The sequence below is a fragment of the Chionomys nivalis genome, chromosome 23 (genome assembly GCF_950005125.1).
Source record: "Chionomys nivalis chromosome 23, mChiNiv1.1, whole genome shotgun sequence".
NCBI classification, from domain to species: Eukaryota; Metazoa; Chordata; class Mammalia; order Rodentia; family Cricetidae; genus Chionomys; species Chionomys nivalis.
Genome location: NC_080108.1, coordinates 33,348,377 through 33,369,971, shown reverse-complemented (window position 1 = coordinate 33,369,971; position 21,595 = coordinate 33,348,377). Strand labels below are relative to the sequence as shown.

The window sequence follows — 21,595 nt, the reverse complement described above, 5'->3', positions numbered from 1 at the left end:
TTCCATTTATCAATTTGAGTCAGAGCACAGGAAAAATGACAATTTTTCCTCTCTTTCCCTTTCAATTTCCCTTCTTCTGCTGCAGCATGAACTTGGGTGGGAGTGGAAAAAAAATCAATAAACATCTAATACAGAGATCTCCAAGGTTACCCCAGAATTTGCCTTCGTTGCTGAATTTGAAATTGCTCTATTCATTAGTCCTTATTTTCTGCTCACTTTGAATGCACACACTCCTTCACTTAGAGCCCAGGAGTGCTAATAAAAGCGTCAGCAGTGTGGGTTCTTTCCAGCTGGGCTCTGGCTGTAGTTCAGGTCTCACAGTAGGTGAAAAAAAGCCCGGCTGTACAATTGCCCAGACTAGGCAGACTGCTCCTCAGTTTTGCAGGAGTCAGAGCTGTGGAAAGCAGCAAAGACAGGGATTGTTTGATTCCCAGCATTGTACCTCCGAGGAACCTGATTCTGTGTTCTATGCAGCAAGTAGGATCCTGCTACTGAAGGTACTGCTTCTCTTTCAAGATGTGAGTTTTTTTCTAAATTTCTATATTCTTACATTAATATTAAACTGTATATTTTAAGAGCATGATGTGGCTCTGTAAAATCAAAATTGATGTCAAATGCATGCATACATTGTGGAACCACAAATAATATTATATGAACAAAAGAGCAATTTCTTCAAATATACAAGTCTTATGACTATTTCCTTTTAAAAGTAATGCCTCAGATTATTGCATAATCATCAGGACACTATTGCATACAGTATGCAAATTGGGGATGTTCAGAGAATGGGCAAAAATAACATTTCCACTTACAAAAAAGCATGTAATTTCAGGCACTGGAATATATTGAATAAATGGTTAAATTTAAGCTGAAATTAAAGCATTTAAATATTATATGTGAACTCAGATACAGCATATCATAAAATGACAGAAACAAAAATCAATTGGCAATACAGATTTATAATCACCCTCTTAAAGGCAGAAATTTAAGCTTTTGAGTATATAGCCAGGATGCAGATGCTGGTAGACAAATATAGAATCTCTCCATACTTGTCACGGATGTTTCGTTTCATTTTGTTTTGTTTGTTGTTGTTTTGTTTTGTTGATATTTGAGACCTTACCTAGGGAAATCACATTTTTCCCTCATATAAAATTTCAATTGCTCAGCTTCAGCTCCAAAATACTTTCAGGCTGGCACAAGAATGAATCAGCAACTCAGATGGAGGTATCAAAGATTACCACAGTAATTGCCCTCTTTGCTAGAATTGAGATCACTCTCCTTATTGGTCCTTAAACCATGCTCAATTTGAATGCCCATATTCCTTCAATCATAGCCCAGGAGTGCTTATAAAAGCGTCAGCAGTGCAGCTTCTTTCCAGTGGGGCTCTGGCTATAGTCCAGGTCTCAGTAGGACCTGGGCTATAACCAGAGCCCCACTGATCAAGCACCCAGACTGGGCAGAATGCTCCTCACATATTCAGGAGTCGTAGCAGGTGAAATGCAGCAAAGGCAGGGATTGCTTGATTCCCAGCATTATAGCTCCATATCACCTGATCCTGAATCCTATGTAGCAAGTACGGTCCTGCTTCTTAAGGTACTACTTCTTTTTTAAGATGTGAATTTTTTTTATAAATTTCAATACTCTCATAAATATTAAAAAGAATATTTTACTAATATGATGTGGCTAGGTAAAATTGAAATTAATGACAAATGCCTGCAGACATTTGTGAAACCACACATATAATCAGATGAACTAATGTGTAATTTCTGAGCCTATAAAAGTATTATGAATACTTCTTTCTGAAATGAATGCCTCAAGTTATTGCTTGATCCGTGGACACTGTTGGATACAATATACAATTTGGAGATGTTCAGAGAAGGGATGAATGTAACCTTTTCACTTACAACAGAAGCATGCTATTTCGGGCTCTCCCATATATTGGATATTAGATGAAGTTTAGGCATTTAAACACTGTATGTGTGGAATCGGACATGGCACTACAGAAAATGACAGCACAAAGAAACAATTTGCAATAAAGATTCATAATAACCCACCTTCTGGCAGAAATAGAAGCTTTCATGTAGATAGCCAGGTTGTAGGCCCTGATAGATGCATATAGGATCTTCCCTTACTTGTGACATTTTTTTCTCTTGATAATTGAATTCAGTTCGCAGGGAAAATTACGTTTTTCTCTCACATCCATATCCAGTTTCCCCACATCTGCTGCAGCACACAATCATGTGGGAGACAGGAATGAATCAGCATCTGTGAATGGTATTGCTAGGTTACCACAGAATTTGCGTCGGTTGCTGGAAATGGCATCACTCTCCTTATTGGTTCCTTTTTCCTAGTCAATTTGAATGCACACTCTCCTTCAATCAGAGCCCAGGAACACTAATAAAAGTGTCAGCAGTGTGGGTTCTTGCCAGTCAGGCTCTGGTTATATCCAGGTCTCAGTTGAGACCTGGATATAACCAGAGCCTGACTGTACAATTGCCCAGACTAGACAGACTGCTTCACTTGTCTGTGAAGGCAGAGTCTGTGAAAATCAACAAATTCAGAGATTTTATGATTTCCAACATTATAGCTCAGAGTCATCTGCTCCTGTCTCCTCTGCAAGAATAAGCAACCTGCTTCTGAAGCTAATGCTTCTCTATTAAGATGTGAATCCCCTGTCTTTGTCTTGAAGTGTTGCATCCCCCGTAAGAAAGAAATTCCAATTCAGACATTAGTATCTGAAATACACTAGGAGAGCCAGGCTCCTTTCTACCCCCTGGGAGATCCAGTGTGTGAATTGCTCTAACATTGTCAGTGTTCATCAGCCACCCTTATATTCTATGAAAATATCAAGCATTAACCTTTGTAGATGCTGCCATTCCGATCACCAAAGTCATGGGTATACATAGAAATATAGTACAGAAAATTTACTTGTTATGGCCGTGTTACCCCTTATGGTTACAGGTTCAAATCTCCAATGTCGATTTTTATTTCTTGTGTACTTTGCCTATATGTATCTATTACAAAGGTAGAGCAGATATAATAGTTTGATGCCAAGGTATTCATCCGGGTCTCAGACAACAAATATTGCAAGTAGGGAATGTAAAGGACAGCATTAGAAAGAGAGGAATGTTGCAGAATGCTTAGTTATATAAAACCAACACCTCTGGGGTCTCTGTACAGCAACATCACCAACATTAATTTTCCCTTTCTGACTTTTCTATGGGCACGTCTGATTGACATTTCTTGGTTGATAATTGATGTTGCTAGGTCATTCCAATGTGCAAAGTTAAAGCATTGGAGAGATGTTTCGGAGATTCATATAAAGTCAAACTATAGGGTGGAAGTATTATCATGCTATCTGCTTTTGTCCTTGCCTCCAGATACATGCATTGTCCCCCAAATTGAATTTACATGATGATGGCCTCTATATTGTAAAAAGAATCAATTCTACTGCTCACAACATTTTGTAGGTCAGTGTCTTATCAGAGCAGCAGAAAATATGCATGAAAATTAATGAAAGAAAAATACAGGGAGAGAATAAGTATGCAAGACTCAAATGCCAAAGACTTTGCTGAGAGTGCCTTGGCCTGTCCTTTGAAAATGGTTTTAAGTAAATGTAGAAGGTTCCAGAAGTCAAATTGTAACTAGTAAATGCTGGTCAATGTGCATTTCTTTTTGAAGACGTGTGATAAAAGAAGTAACTCAGATGCTCTATTTCATCTTTCCCTAGAAAACTAAGCCAGAAGTCACGGCTGAGTAACCAAAATTGCTTATAGGCATCTTCAAGTAAGTTGCAGGAATCAGAGACCTAGAAGCAGTCCAGTTTACTGTTCTGTTCTTCCTTTATAACTATTTACATATAATTAAATGCATTCCCAGTCAATGTAAAAGCAATAAGAATTCATCATGTCATTAACATAGTTACTGTGATTGTCTGATTTTGCTTTAATCCACCAATCACTAGATAGGGATCAAATCAAGTTTTTACTTTAATGAAATATTTGAAATGTTTTTTTCTACAGAAGTTTATATATCTGATCCATCTTTGTTCTACATATAAAATTTGACAGATTTTAAACAAAATATTTTAGTCTACTTATGTCACTATACTTTTAGATATAGATAATATATTAGGTAGAATGTAGTCATAATGTAAATATGCTTAGATATTCCAATACATACTTAAGATCCTTCTCTTAGTCATTATAAATACATCATCCATATTATAGCTTAAACTGGCACTTTCAGAGCTTAGAAATGAAATTCCACAAGGACTTTATGTGACTTTTTAATATCTGTCTTGTCATTACCAAAAAGTTCCTTCTAAATGTCTCTCCAGAAAAATGCACACAGTATATAAAATAGTCATTGGTTCCTACACACACACACACACATATATATATATATATATATATATATATATATATATATATATATATATATATGCATAACTACTCTGTGCTATGTACATTAATTGTTACATGTTTATGTATGTGTGTACACGTGTGTATGTTTGCATTTTTGTTTGTATAGCAATGACCTCTTTGTGATGTGTGTATGTGTTTGTTTTTGTGTGTTTGTATATGTGCATGTGTTTGTTCAGAAAAAACCACTTAGTATTAAATAATCTCTCAAAGGGCTTCTACAGAGAAAACTGATTCTTACTCAGATGTTATTCATTAATTGTTTCTTGGTCTGGCCTCATGAGAAGTTTTCTATAAGCATTGGTATAGTAATTGTGTGTTAATCACACTAATTTTATTTAGATATACATGATGTTGAGATCTCATGTGTGCAGCTTCCCTATCTTTTATAAAAGATGCTTTCCTCGTTGAAGATATTCTATTTCTCTGTATCTTATCATTTTTTCTGCTACTTTTTATATTGATCTCTGACTTTTGGCTATGTAGTAAAATTCAAGAATATTAATTGTGGTTTGACATGCCATAATCTGTTATTATTTTTATATTGACAGGCTTTATAATTGTGTAATAATCTCTGTTTGTTGCAAAATGAAGCTTCTCTCCTAAAAGTAAGTTCTAAACTTTTCTGTCTGTATAAGTATTGAAATTTTAAATAGAGATAGAAATTCTACTGTTTCAGCAAATAGGTGGAAAAAGGTTTTTCTTCAGGTCAAAAATTTCACCAGCCATTGGTAAATATCTGGCACAAAATCTTTCACTAGCCATGACATATGTCTATATCATTCAACAGAGATATTGTGAAAAATTCAGATGTGACTTTGAGCCTCTTTTCACTAATACCCTTCTAAGGTCAAAGACAGGGAAAATTTTAACATTTGAAATAAAAGATAGCAAAACATGAAGCTTACCTAGAATTTTTGTGGAAGTGTTAGCAGCATTAAATTAACATACTATGATCATATAGAGGAGACATAAAAGAGACTCCGTACTGTATTAGTAATTTAAGAAATTCTTAAATCAAGGTCAATGTAAAGCAGGTGAGCAAATTTAAGAATTTTAACTGAAGCTTGTGGAAGAGTATATAAAGGAGATTTCTGTTCTACTCTTGTTCCATTAGGTGTGAGATCAAATGAGGATATTACATATATTTGCCAATTTTCAGAGAATTCACCTAGTATTCATAAAACAAAATTTGAAAGTGGAAGAGCATAGAGAACAGCATCAGAAAAAAAGGGAAAATAAAATAAATGGTTCTACACTTTGGGGGGCAGTGTCGTCCTTAAGTTATATTCATTGTGTTATTTTGTTTTTGAGTTCATGATATTAATTGAGAAGTATGTAGATAGAGACTGCCCTCTCATTTTCCAGGCATCCAAACCCGAATAATCATACAGAAACTATATTAATTGCAGCACTGTTTGGTTAATAGCTTAGGTGTATTTCTAGTTAGCTGTTATATCTTAAATTAACCCATTTCTATTCATCTGTGTATCACCATGAGGCTGTGGCTTACCAAGCAATGTTTCAGTGTTTGTCTTATTCAGTAGCTGCATGACTGTGTCTACTTTCTCCCTATCTCTTCCAGCCTGATTATATTCTGTCCTGCTATAAGCCAAAGCAGCTCTATTCATTAACCAATAAAAGCAACACATATACAGAAGGACATCTCCCATTATCTCCCCTTTTCTGTCTAATTAAAAAGGAAGATTTTGAGGTCTTTAATCCTTTTGGACTTGAGTTTTGTGCATGGTGATAGATATGGATCTATTTTCATTCTTCTACAGATTGACATCCAGTTTTGCCAGCACAATTTGTTGAAGATGCTCTCTTTTTTCCATTGTATACTTTTAGCTCCTTTATCGAAAATCAGGTGTTCATAGGTTTGTGGGCTAAAGTCAGGGTCTTCTATTCGATTCCATTGGTCGACTTCTCTGTTTTTATGCCAGTACCAAGCTGTTTTCAATACTGTAGCTCTGTAATAGAGTTTGAAGTCAGGGATGGTAATGCCTCCAGACGATTCTTTATTGTATAAGATTGTTTTGGCTACAGGATACATATTTTTGTCTCTAAAACTGCTTCAGGCTTTATAGCAGTGATTTCTGGTTCAATCTTGATTCTACAATAAAGGCAATGAAGATTAACTTTGGGAATCAATACCTGACAGAATCCACAGATGTATTGATCAAATGCACAATTGGAGGTCCCCTTAAGATAATGGTTATGTCGATTAGTAGTCTAACATAGCCACCACCTGGGACTTATTGAAAATTTCAAGTGCTATATTCCCTAATCAGTTTGTTATGGAATCTGGTATGAGATTTCTGAAAGTCATAAGAACAAACCACAACTGTACTCACAGACACACTCAGCCATAGCAGGCATAGAGAGATAATTTTATGTAAATATGTAAATAACCAAGATAGAGCGATATGTAGCTGTATATAGGATCGCCCCCTAGTTTCCACAGGATGATTCTCTCTTTTAGTAATAGAAATAAGTGCCTAAATTATATAATGTTTTCCTGCAATCTACTTACAATTTTGTTTTTTCTGCCACAAGACAAAATAGATGGGAGGGAGAAATGAATGAGCAGCTTTGAAGGAGATGTGATGACGTGACATGAGCCTTTGCTGCTCAGTCTTTCTGCCAGGCAGACGTAACCACTGACATCTGCAGGCTAATGCAGTTATTACACATACTCCAATTCACTGTAATTGTCCAGAACAGGTAAGTAAATTGTAAAATTTGAATTATATGAACACTGAAAATATTAACATTCTAGAATTTAATAGCCAGTATGCTTATGCTATAGGTGGTATTCTGCAAGGTTTGTGTGAATTTTCTTATACAGACATTTACTTGTTTTGCGGAATTAGCTATGTTCTTTATTTTTTTTTCTTTTTATTCAAAATTTCTGTTTCCTCCCCACCTCCCTTTTCCCTCCCCCTTCCCCCACTCCTTCCCCGCCCTCCCTTCCCCCTCCCTTTCCAAGAGGGAGCAGTCAAGGTTCCCTGCCCTAAGGGAAGTCCAAGGTCCTCCCCCTCCATCCAGGTAGAGGAAGGTGAGCATCCAAACTGGCTAGGCTCCCACAAAGCCAGTACATGCAGTAGGATCAAAACCCAGTGCCATTGTCTTTGGCTTCTCAGCAGCCCTCATTGTCCGCCATGTTCAGAGAGTCCGGTTTTATCCCATGTTTTTTCAGTCTCAGTCCAGCTGGCCTTGGTGAGCACCAAGGCTAGCTAAGTTCTTTAAATGATATCTTAAGAAAATGTTTTGATAACAGGGCTAAGCATAAGTCACTTTTAGGAATAACACAGTCTTTACAGACTAATTATGAACAGATAGCTGAAAATATTAATACTATTGAAAAGGCTAACATTAGTTTAACATACAAAATCCAATCTAAGCTGAAGGGTACTTATAAATTATCTGAAAGTATTCATACTGTTGAATTTATCAGTTAGAATCTGTTAGAAAATTATGATAGGTTATCAGATAAACTATCTCTCCACAAGGCAACATGCACTGCATCAAAATGATATCAAAGAATGAGGCAGTATCTTTACTCCAAAAATTTCACACTTTGGAATCATATGGCAGAATAATGACCAGTAGCTAAATGAATCAATGGGGGCACTAGAACAGCACAAAAGACTGGAGATTCAGACTTTGCAAAAGTCAGTGGTCAAAAGATTTGAAATGATTGAGGAAATAATTGGAACTAATGGGCAGGAAGCCACGGTACAATAACAGGATTTAGACAAACCAGTATTAGACAAATTCACGGAAAACTTACGCTGAGTATTAACTGCTTATCTGGTTATCTCTTTTAACAGCATTCTGGTCCAAGGTAGTTTAAGGTAGCCAAATAATATGGATGCCTACCTATAGGTATGAGTAATCTTAAGAAAATTAAGTAAGCAATAGTATCTTATGGATTACACACATTATTTGTTAGGGACAGGATTTAGGAACTAGTCAAGAGACTTGAATCAAATACCAGTGTTGAACAGGGCAAGAGAGAATAATTTAGTGACTTTTGACAAAGACTAACTAAGGCTGTACAAGTAGGAGTAACAGACCCAGAAGACAGAAGTGTACTCTTAGAATCTCTGGCTTTTGAAAATGCCAACATAGAATTCCAAAAGATACGTGTGCCTCTAAATGTCAGAGCAGCACCAATAGATGAATGAATCTTTTAAATAATGAATTTCGAGACATTTGAATATAGTACTGATGCTAAGGTAGGAGAAGCAATCTTCAATAGTATGAGGTGACACCAAAATGCAAAATGAGGAGGGATTTTATGAGCAAGGGAGGTTCAAGATCCTGAGAGGCAAACCTACAGAGAATAGTACCAAGATTGCGGAAAATCATAAACTCTTCACCAACACCTGTGAAGTCTGTATTCCCCTGATCTAGGCCATCTTCCTGTGGGAGACATCTGTGTATCTTGGTTTAATTGAGGGGCCTATGGCGGATGGACAAGGATTTATTTCTGGTACAAGTTCTAACTTTTTGGAGCAAATTCCATAACTTGGGATGTCTAACTCAACATTGATTTGGTAGGGTTTTGGATCTTCCTCAGATTAATGTGCTAGGCTATGTTGACTTTCCATGGGAGGCCTTGCCTTTGGGAGGAATTGATAGAGGATGAGATATAGGGAGGCAAGCATGTGGTAAGAGGAGTAGGGTAAAAAACTGTGTTTAGAATATAAAGATAATAAAAAATAAATAAAAAGAAAGGAATTGCATAAATCCCAACTTATCAGTGACAAAAAATATTATCTCTTTTAATTTCATAATAAACTTATAAAAACCCCAAAAAAGGTTGCAGAGACACTGGTATGTGCATATTTATAAACATACAGCAGTCTAACTAGAGTTTTTTGTCCTGATCCTTTAGAAATATCTGCATGGTTCTTTTAGCAGATGAGAAAAATCTTAAACTACTATGTTAGTTGCACTTTAACACTTCTCAGAGCACAGCATGTGTTGTTGCATGGCATTTGTGGCTGGCACCTCACTATTGGTTCCCTCAGAGACTAGCTTTATGGTTGAGGTCTCAGGGAGCCATAATTACCACTGCACCTATGGGACATTATTGGGCCCATGCTTACACTGATTAGCATACAGCCCATTGTTAATAAACTGTATGAGCCATCTTAGGGTTGGCAAGAAACTTGACTCTAGAGGGGTTAGCAGGTGTCCAGGGAGATGTCCCCAGCTGGTACCTTGGGCAACTAAGGAGAGGGAACCTGAAATGACCCTATCCTATACTGATGAATATCTTGCATATCACCTTTGAACCTTCATCTGGCGATGGATCGAGGTAGAGACAGAGACTCAATTTGGAGCAATGGTCTGAGCTCTTAAGGTCCAAATGAGGAGCAGAAGGAGGGAGAACATGAGCAAGGAAACCAGGACCACGAGGGATGCACCCACCCACTGTGACAGTGGAACTGATTTATTGGGAGCCCACCAAGGCCAACTGGTCTGGGTCTGAATAAGCATGGGTTGAAACTGGACTCTCTGAGCATGGCGAACAATGAAGGCTGATGAGAAGCCAAGGACAATGGCACTAGGTTTCGATCCTAATACATGAACTGGCTTTGTGGGTGCTTAGCCTGTTTAGATGCTCACCTTCCTGGACATAGATAGAAGACCTTCGTCTTCCCGCAGGCAGAGAATTTGGACTGCTCTTCAGTATCGAGAGGGAGGGGGAATGGTGTGGGGGGAGGAGAAGAGGAGTGGGGATAGGGGGAGGGGAGTTTGGGGAGGGGGCAATATTTGGGAGGAGGGGAGGGAAATGGGAAACGGGGAGAAGGTGGAAATTTTAATTACAAAAGAATTTAAAAAAAAGGAAAAAAAAACATTTAGACGGAGGGCCACTTAATAGAGCCATACGCCTGTACTCACCAACAACCAGCCCAGAAGCCTTCTTTTAAAATCTATTCTTCTTTGCTACTAGCACTGATCTTAGCTGAGCAATGACAGCTATTCAAAAGCCCTGTTTGACTCCAGTTTTGATTCCTTAGAATTTTTTAGATAAATATTTTGATTGTTATGAAGTAATTAGTGTCCCAAGTAAGAATACCATTAGTAGGCAGACTTTTCTGTCATACCAGACAGTTCCCTAATAACCACAGAAAAAAATTATTATAAATTTTAAACAATTAGCCAATAACTCAGGCTTATTACTAGCTAACTTGTACATTTTGAATTAATCATATTTCTTATGTGTGCTCTCATGTGGATTGATAACTTTTCTCAGAATAGCAAGTACAGTTTCTTCCCACTGTTTCTCATGATTCTGAGATGTCTCCCATTTTCCTAGCTTCTTCTTTCTCTGGTTTTTAAGCTTAACTTATTCCTCCTAGATATAATCAAGCCAGAAATTTTATTAAATTAATCACAATGACATATATTCACACAATATAAAGAGTATTCTATATCCTGTTCTTAATTATTTAATACACACACCTTTTTATTACATTTACTTGATTTGCTGATGGAGACATAAATTTCCATCCTTCCTCTTTGCTTGACAAGACTTATGATTAAAATCTATTCAGAAAAAAATTGGCATATATTATTTCAAATGTATCTTTAGTCTAAGTTATCTATGTTTATTCCTTACATATTTCATTTGGTGAGCAGTGATTTCATCCTGAATGCTCATGTCTAGAAACTGAAGAACAACCATATGGACATGAAAGTTCCCAGCTGATGCTCAGTATCTTACCACAGGCTGCGTTGCGATCTAAAACTGCCTTAAAGTATGGGATTAATGACCAGGCCCACTTTCTTTGTCAGGCTGCTCCTCCCATTCTGTGACATGTAGTAATTGCAGCAACAGAATTTTAAAGAGTAAAAACACTGTGATTTTAACCATTTCCCATGAAATAAAGAAAACCTAGTAAAAAGAAATATTCCAGTCCTCAGTTTTTTGTGACTACGACTTGAAATTATTCAAAAGCAAAATCACCCTTAACTACCACTAGTTTATATGTAAAGATTCTCTATTGTTTATGTAAGGTTCACCTGGTACCTTAAAAAGAAACATCACTAACACAGGTAATTTTATTTGGTAAGTTTTTATGTCACATGAGCATACTGTAGTTCCATTATTTTATTTAATGCTTATTTTGTTCCCACTATATCTAGGCTGAACTAGGTACCCTTTCAGGGATGGGTTCCTAAAGCCAGAACAAGCAGTAGGAATAAATCCTGCTTCCATTGCCAGTGGCTTTACTGTCTGTCCTAGCGATAAAACTGTCACCCATATTCTGAGCACCTAATTTGATATATTCCTGGTTCTCTCAGAGTCAGGCCAGAGTTGTTAGGCTCCCATTATCTCAGGCAAGCTGTTTCAGTGGGTATTCTTATTACAGCCTTAAACTCTTTGCATGTATTCTCACTCTTCCCAGTATTCAACTGGACTTTGGGCACTCAGGCCTATGGATTGACTGGATCTCTGCATCTGTTTCCAGCAGTTGCTGAATGTTGGTTCTATGATGACATATAAGATAGACATCAATCTGACTACAAGGCAATGGCTGTTCAAACACCCACTTCTTTATTGCTTAGGATCTTAACTGGGGTCAGTCTTCTTGATTTCTGGGAATTTCTCCTATTTCAGGTTTTTGCAGGTTCCCTAATGGTTCCCACAATCAAAATACCTTTTCCCTTACTTTCCATTTCGGTTCATTCTTCATCTGAACAATCCTGTTCTTTCAAGTTTTCTTCCCTCTCCTTTTCCACACACCTCCTCCCTTTCTGCCTTTTTTTCTTCCGTACCCATACTTTACCATTCCTCATGGGAGATCTATTTCACTTTCGCAGAGGGATCAATGTGTGTTTCCCTTAATGTTCTCCTTGTTACTTAGCTTCTCTGAGGTTATGGACTACAGTTGCATTATTTATTGCTTTATAGCTGGTATTCTCATCTATGATTGGGTACGTACCATCCTCATTATTCTGGGTCTGAGTTATCTCACTCAGGATGTTTTCTTTTCTAGTTTCATCTATTTGCTTGCACGTTTCAAGATGCCATGGTATTTTACCACTGAATAGTACCCAATTATGCAAATGTACCACATATCCTTTATCCATTCTTGGTCGATGGGCATCTAGGTTGTTTCTAGGTTCTGGCAATTACAGATAATGTTGCTTTGAGCATAGTGAAACAAATTTCCTTTTAACATGATTGAGAAAACTTTGTATATAACTCTAAGAGTGGTATTGATGGATCTCAGAGTTGGTTGATTTCCAGTTTTCTGAGAAACCGCCATACTGAACTCAAGATTGTTGTACAAGTTTAAATACCATGGTAACTCTGTGTCTGAGATGGACTATACAAAAGATTTATTTATGGTGCTCTTATTACATTATATGCATGAGGACAATAAGAGAAGAATCCAGACATTTGCCCATTTCTTGACAACATCATCTACTATTCAGAAAAGTTAATTTAACATTGCTATTTACAGAGGATCATATCATATTTGGTGAGTAAATAGAATACAATGTTCTTTAGAGTGGTTAACAGTGTTGTCTGTGATTTTTAGTCATTATCTTATTCTTTTCCTTTTACGGTTATATTTTAACCTGTGAGAGTCAAGTAGCAGTCTCAGTCAGCAACAAGCCCATTTGGAAATTTGCAAACCCAGAAGACAATTTTAGAATACTCCTTTTCTAAAGCAGGCATGCTCATCTTATACAATTCCAGGACATTAGAGAAGTGTGGTCATAGGAAATTTTCTGAGTATTCATGGCCAGCTAGGTTAGAATGGCCCATTTCATTCCAAGGATCAAATCTGCTAATTTAATAAATATTTGCATCAAATCAGTATTTGATTAATATGTAAGCATATTTGTCCTAATAATCTTTCAAATGCTGGAAATAAATGCATAATTCTTGTAATATCTACTGCTCAAAAATCTAAGTATGCCTTATATTAAGGACAACTGAAGCCAACCCTTATCAGAGTATCTATTTGTTATATTGAACTAATTGAGAAGAAAATTTAGAATTATTTTCAGGGTAGCTTGCCATGAAGTGCACTGCACGTACCAACAAATGGTTTCAAATTGAATCAGAGTCCAGATGCACTTGTCTACACAGAATCACAATTATAAACCTCCAAACAGAAATGGAGGCTTCCGTGTATATTGGTATATTCGAGGCAAAAGCAGATGCAAGGTCGCACTGACAACCTGTCATACTTAGCCAGTTTTGTCTTCTGTTAATAGGAGGCAAAACACACGAAAAATTAAATTTTATCTTTAGTACCCACTTCAGTTTCTCTGCTTCTTTTTACAACACACAGGGAGGAGGGAGAGATGGATGAATCATCAGCTCTGGATGACATCATCAAGTTAGATGCAGTCCTTACTTTCCAATCTCTCTCCTTATTGGTTCCTAGATGTTATAAAAATATCTGCACTGTGGGATTTTACCAGTCAGGTTCCTGACTAAAGTCCAGCTAGACTTTAGTCAGGCTCCTGACAGTAAAAACCACAGAGAAGAAAATCTGTCCCAGAGACCTACAGGAGACCAAAGCAATAGGAACCTAGGAAATCAAGGATTTGGTGAGATTTCCCATACTCCTGCTATGAGTCACCTGTTCCTGTTTGCTGTGTAGAAAATGTGCTTGAGTCTCTGAAGTCACTGCTTCAGCCTTAATATCTGTGATTCCTGGGTTAGTCTTGGATTCTGCATTTTCTGTACGGCAGATTTACTGTAAGAGTCATTACCTGACAACACACGGGGATGTACTGGTTCTATGTGTCACTGGACGTCCCAGTAAGATAATTGCGATCTCGGGAAATACCCTCAGGCACCTGGGAATCTCAATATTTCAAGTGGTAGATTCCCCAATTAGTGTGTTTAGGGACTCTGACACGGCATTTCTGAATGTGATACCAGTAAGCTGAAATCGGCAGCACAGAATCACAATCAGCCGTCAGCAGGCAGAAATGAGAAATTTCAGGTAGATAGGCAAGATACAGACCCAAAGTGTGGGATGTATGCTTATCTCCTAGTTACCTGCGATGCTTTTCTTTTTGGATAATTTGATTCTGGTCCTAGGTAAACTACATTTTCTTTTTCCTGTCATCCCCTTTCACTTTCATTTTTTTCTGCTGGATCAAACGGGCAGTTAGATGGGATGGAGAAATGAGTCAGCAGTTCCAATCGAGATCTCCAGGGTAACCACAGGATTTGTTCCTATTGGTGGAATTGAGATCATTCTTCTCATTGTTCCGTTTAACTATTTGAGTGCACACACTCCTTCAGTCAGAGACAATATATGAGCTAATTTCACTTTCAGCATAATGGGTCCTTACTAGGCAGGCTCTGGCTGTATGCCATCTCTCAGCTCCTCATGTTTATACCCAAAACCCGAATGTACACAGACGCAGACAATGCAGACTGCTATTGATTTCTATATAAGATTAAGCCCAGGGAAATGATCAAAGTCAGGTATTGATTTATTCCCAGTATTACACTTGAATCTGAAACCTTTGCTTCTCTCTAAACTTGTGGCACCACTGTCTCATCTTGAGCACTACAGTACCTTCAAGAAAATAATTCACTTCAGGTTTTAGTATCTGACAAAGCCAAGGAGACTCAGGCCCTTTCCTCTGTGCACTGAGTTCCTTTGTACGTATGGTTATGACATTGTAGTTTTTATTTTCATTAAATATTATGCAGTAACATATGAAAGCACTACCCTACCTGTCACCAAAGACTCTGAAGTAGAATAAGGTATGGAAGGGGAAACATACTTCTTTTTTATTAGATTTTTTAAAAATTACCAATCCAAATGTCCACTCCCTCTCCCTCTCCCATTCACTCTGCACATCCTCCCTATCTAATCTTAAGACATAGTAAGGCAGTTTGCTTTATGGAAGGTCCAAGGCCCTAACTACTACATCTAGGCTGAACAAAGTATACATTCAAACAGAACAGGATAACAAAAAGCCGGTTCATGCACTAGAGATGAATCCCAGTGCCACTGCCAGTGGCTCCACAGTGTGACCTAGCACACTGTCAACCACATTCAGAGGGTCGAGTTTGGTCCTATGCTTGTTCCTTCCCAGTGCAACAAGTGTTGGTGAGTTCCCATTAGCTCAGGTAAAGTGTTTCAGTAGATGAATCCTTCATGGTCTTGACTGCTTTGCTCATATTCTCATTTTTTCCACTCTTCAACTGGACCTGGGAGCTCGGTCCAGCACTCCAATGTGGTTCTCTGTCTCTGTTCGATCTTTTGTTAGGTGATGGTTCTATGGTATAGAAGAGTAAACATACTTCATATCATCCTATTGCTTTTTTTCATTCTCACAGGTTCTACATTGCTTTCTCATTTGGTATCATCTTTGTGTTTTGGCATATAAATCTATTGTACATGAGTCTTTCTCACTTGTATGCCCATTCCTAATTAGGAAATCAGACAGCATGTGCTTTGTTGGAAATCAACTATTTCTTGATGATGGCAGCAAGGTGTTACATACTACCCTTTAAAATAACTAACTCACCAGATTTCATTGTTATTGTGTGTGTTGTGTCTGAACGCTTTGAACAAGTGAATATCTTATCTTGTATCCTTCATCTTGGACTCTGAATTCCTCTGTCTGATACTAATGTTGAGACTGGAAAATCTTGGTACACTGGAATTAACAGCATCCATTTGAATCTGTTGCAATACTTCTGCCACCTTTTCAATATAAATATATATGACTTTCAAGTTGGTTTTTAAAGACATGAAACATCAGGATATAGTACCACAAAGACTCTTATTTTCTATAGAAAGACCTTCCTTGTACATCATTATGTCATTTTCCAACTACTGCCAATAATAAAAGCAACACTAATAAGAGCATACATGGAAAGGTGAAATTGTTAAAATAATATGTATATTGTGTACTTTTCCTAAATGAAAACATCAAATTATTTCTAAATTATCATGATATTGTTAGATAACATATGCAATTTGTACATGTTTAGAACTGGGCTTTAAAATAACCTTGCTATTTAGAATATAAGCTTATTATTTTATATTTTTATGTAAAAACACATACATATTATAATATATATGAATTTATAATTCATGTATTTATTAATTGGATTGTAAAATCTGTCTTGGCCTATTAGAAAATGACAACAACAAGCTTCACTGAGCATCCCAGAATCACAATCAAAAATCTGCAACTAGAAACAGAGGTTTTCATGTCAATAGCCAAGTTGTAGACCCAATGAGTAAATACTTATCAAGGGCTCTTTTTTCCCTCTCTCTAAGTCGACCCATTTTTAGGAGTTAATTAAAATTTTAATTTTAATTAAATTAAAATTTTAAATTTAATTTAATTTAAAATTTTCATTCCACCTTCAGTTTGTCTGACAGTGCTTCAAAACACATTTAAGTTGGAGGGAGAAATGAATCCATACCTGTGATTGAGTTCTCCAAGATTACCACAGGATTTGCCTCCACTGTTGAAACTGAGATTACTCTCCTTGTTGGTTCTGATTTCATGCTCAATTTGAATGTACACACTCCTTCAATCAGTGGACAGGGGAGCTTACAAAAATGTTAGCAGTGCTGGTTTTTACCAATCAGGTTCTGTCTATATTCTAGGTCTCAGGTTGACCTGCGTATACCCAAAGCCTCACTGTACATTGTTTTAGACCAGGCAAACTGCTGCTGACAATGTTCGGCTATTACATATCAGCTAATAGACATGTGTAGATATCACCAGAGATGGTCTCCTTGGATGTCACAGATATGGGGCCTGGATGTGTAAAAGAGTGAGGTGTGAGAAAAAATATATACAATGTCTGTGTCACTTGGCATTATAACATACAATAAGCAGAGATATAAGAAAGACTCAAGGAGTTCCTGGATCTTTAGACTGGTATGGAAAATTTATGGGTTTGCTGAAATTTCTTAGAACAGTGTATTTATACAGAAGGAAAACTTTTGGAAGATCTAATTGATTAACTATAATGCAAAAACTGTCTATGATGTGGACATGCAATGTTGAAGAGAAAAGAGAAAGACAAAAAAAGCAAGTGGTGAAACTGAGCTACTAGAAAGCAATGGTGGCAAGATTGGAGTGGAGCCTCAGTCATTGCAGGAAAATTATTGAAAGAAAGACAGCATTTTATTTTAATTTTATGTGCATTGGCATTTTACCATGGGTGATTTACCCTTCACAACACTGAGTTATTTCCAACTAGTTCCAGAAGAAACATTTCTGATGAGTGTCATATGTTACACAGATATATGTATCTGTATATTCATATATACATTAGGAATCAGTTTATTTCTATATGACTCTGACTAAAAGAAAGATAGTTTTGGTATATGTTTGTCATTATTTTAATCTCAGTATCCCAGACACTAAAGATGTGTGGGATATCAATTTTAAAATAAAGCTCTTAATCATAATCTTCATAATTATTTCATTTCTCCCATGATTTTTGGTCTACATTGAGGAAAATATATCTGTAGATTGTTCATGATTTTCTCTTTAGTTCCATGTAGCACATGAGAGTGAGGAATTTTATTCCTACAATTTAAGCCATATCAGGCAGATTTAAATTCAATCATATATCATATAGTCAATCCCTGTGAAGCTTCTAATAGCAATAAGGGATTTCTGTTCTATGGACACATAAGTGTGTAGGATCATCTAAAATTTTTGCATTACCTTATATTTGGATGTGTAAACATATTTTTGAAATGGTCTTTGTGGAATTATGGGGATGCACTTGATTAAGAAGCAAATCAGATAGCAATATATTGGCACCCTGTTTGAATATTTTCATATCCATTCATAGTATAATGATTCACTTTTCATAATATCTCACCAAGTTTACTCTGATGCATTTCAGAAACTTTCAAATATTTATATAAGTCTATGTATGCATATATATATGAATTGGTACAATTGCTTTGTATAATTTAAAATTTCATATGTTGGTGCATTATTTATATTACTTCATAATTCTTTCTGTTCCCTTCAGCTCAATATCTGCATAGGAAATATTAAAATAAATACATCTAATTAGTAAAGTTATTTTACATTTTTGTGTATATACGCCTTTAATCCCAGCACTCGGGAGGCAGAGGCAGGCGGATCTCTGGGAGTTCGAGGCCAGCCTGGTCTACAAGAGCTAGTTCCAGGATGGGCACCAAAGCTACAGAGAAACCCTGTCTCAAAAAACCAAAAACAAAACAAAACAAAAAAAAAAAAACAAAAAAAACCAAATGTATACAAAACTGTAATGCACTATATAAATAATTGGGTGATTATATGTAACCAGTTTAGCTTATCCATTTAAAATAAAGAATTTTCAATATTACTGCTCAGTAGAAGCAGATCTTTTCCATCTTAGCATGTATGTTTTTCCCATGACTTTTCTGTTGTGTGTGGGAATTTGAGAGAGTTTCCAATCTGTGTTGGCATTACAATTTCTGATGTCATTGTGATTACTCTATTTTTGATTTTTGATTGCTTTTGTTAAATTTTTTTGGAGTTCTCCTTTCCTAAACTTATTTTTTTCACATGCTGTCCTGATGTGGCTAGTGGGAGTAGGTTTTATTGCCATTGGCCAATAAAGAAGATGTTTTCAACAAGTGTCTTAACAGAGTACAGCCAGAATGAAAGAGATATATAGAGTAGGCAGAGTTGGTAAGAAGCCAAGTAGCTGCCAACAGAGACAGACAACTCCACTGGAGTCTACAGAACTTTGTCTGTAGGCTATAATCTCATAGTGATACACAGATTATTAGAGGCTAGTTAGTTTAGGATATAAGAGCTAGCTAGCAATATGCTTAAGCTATTGGAAAAACTTCATTGCAAATTATATAATTTCTTTGTTATTATTTCATGTCAGAGAAGGTGTGAACAGACTAGCAGCATGTTCAGCTATGTCCATGAAAACCCTGAAAAAGCTTACAAAGGAATTCTAGACACAAGGGGAAAGAGTTAACCATGGCTCTTGGAAACAGCATTTTCTCCGGTGAGCTCTATTTGCTAGAAGTAAGCAGAGGCATGATTCTTTCAATAGAAGGCTTCCTGACTCAGTGGTAGCAGCAACAACTGCTAGACTCCTTTAAGAAGGATTTTTGGTACATGCTATATGCATGAACATATTTGATTGTTTCTGATGGTCTGGCTATGGAACATTTGAATGTGGTTTGTGAGTAGAATACTAAAACTTACTTAATGGCAGCACAGACCTAGTGAGACCCAACCTATATTTGGGACTGAGAAAAAGGCTCTCAGAAGCAGGGACCAAGCCTTCCTGATACTGGACTGGGTGGAACCAACAGGCAAGATGCCATAATTAGTACTATCATTAACATTTTAAAATTGCTTCTGATCAGAAAACAGTTAAAGATATGCAATAAAGACAAATTCAGGCAGAAATAAACATCTCAACGTGATACAGTGTCATGAAGTATTTTAAAAATACACATAGGCTTTGAAGAGAGCAGAAAAAGAATTTATATGTTTGTATAATAAACAAATGGTTTTAAAAGATAAAACAAAGTCTTTAAAGAAACAGAGTATACACAGTCACTCACCAAAATAATCACACAGAAACTATATTTATTAAAACACTGCTTGGCACATTAGCTCTAGCTTTTTTGTGTCTAACTATTACATCTTAACCCATTTCTATTAATCTGTGTATTGCCACGTGGCTGTGGCTTACTAGGTAAATTTGCAGTGTCTGTCTCTGGCAGGGCTACTTAGCTTCTCTTACTCTGCCCTCAGCATTTAGTTTAGATTTCCCCACCTACCTAACGTCTACACTATCAACAGGCCAAGACAGATTTTTATTTATCAATGGCATTTACAGCATACAGAGAGAAATTCCACATCACCTGCCATTTTTGTTTAAATAAAAAGGAAGGTTTTAACTTTAACATGGTATAATTACATATAACAAAACAGGTATCAAGCAATAATTAAAGTTACAATACTTATATCTACTTTATCTCTTATTATCTTTTATTATAACTAAGGAAATATATATAACTATAAATTCTTCAACACCATCAAAGACTCCAGAAGGATATAATCTTAACTAAGTAAACAGGAAGTATACTGTAAGCAACTTTCAGAACTTTGGGAATGACAAGACATCTCACTGCCTGGACAGTCACCCAAAGTTCTTTGTATTGTTGGGGCATCCATCTCCAGCCTACATGCCCATAGTATCCAGCAGACTTTTTCATGAAGCAGGAAATTTTTTCTTCTGTGTCGTGTAGAATGTGTAGCACACTCTTTCATGAAGCAGGAATACCAAAGGACATTCTCATCTTTAGGCAAGTTCAGGAATCATTTCTCTGTGGGTTCTGCATGTCCAGTTCATCAAGCAGTCCAAGCAAGAAAAGTTTCTTGCCCAAATAGCTAACAGACTCCATGAGGAGGCTCTTTGGTGCTCATCTTCCTCTTTTTCTTTTCTTTTTTTCTTTTTTTTATTTTCGAGACAGGGTTTCTCTGTAGCTTTTTGGTTCCTGTCCTGGAACTAACTCTTCTAGACCAGGCTGGCCTCAAACTCACAGAGATCCTCCTGCCTCTGCCTCCCAAGTGCTGGGATTAAAGGTGTGCGCCACCACCGCCCAGCTCCCATCTTCCTCTTGAAGTAGCTCAGTGCTGTCAGAAGCATATGTGTCTTATTGTTATGAAATACTAAAAGGCCTTCAAACATTTCAAATTGAAGAATGCCTATCCATCTAATATACCTCTCTGTCCATCTAGAAAATCTAACTCACCTGTCTATAATCTTGATTATTATAGATGACTATTTACCTATATTTATTTATTATACATTATATTTATAAATGAGCTCCACAAATATAATGTCTGAATCATGAGCAGAAATTATTACACAAAGAATGACAAAATTCACCTTAAATTAGTATCAATAAACCAAGATCCATACCAATATAAATCTCTATATCATATGCATATTATTATGTTTTCTTTTAATTTTTAGTGAATGATCAAAATATAGAGAGATATTTCATAGTATGTGCTGCCAATCTAAACCATCATATATGTTTAAAGTTATCTTAACTACAAAATTTGGGTCTAAGGATATGTCGCTTTGGAAAAGAGATTATACTTTTGTTTCAACAAAGGATGAGAACCTG

The 21,595-nt window shown here is 36.5% G+C and overlaps 1 long non-coding RNA gene across 1 annotated transcript in view; it reads left to right on the top strand.

Annotated features, from left to right (window-relative positions):
• The first annotated feature begins 341 nt into the window (after positions 1 to 341).
• Positions 342 to 21,595, top strand: part of LOC130865076 (uncharacterized) — a 42,209-nt gene continuing 20,955 nt past the window's right edge. The window contains exons 1-3 of the long non-coding RNA XR_009056076.1: positions 342 to 518; positions 4,973 to 5,029; positions 6,981 to 7,148. This is a non-coding gene — a long non-coding RNA (uncharacterized LOC130865076). The remainder of the gene's footprint in view (positions 519 to 4,972; positions 5,030 to 6,980; positions 7,149 to 21,595) is intronic.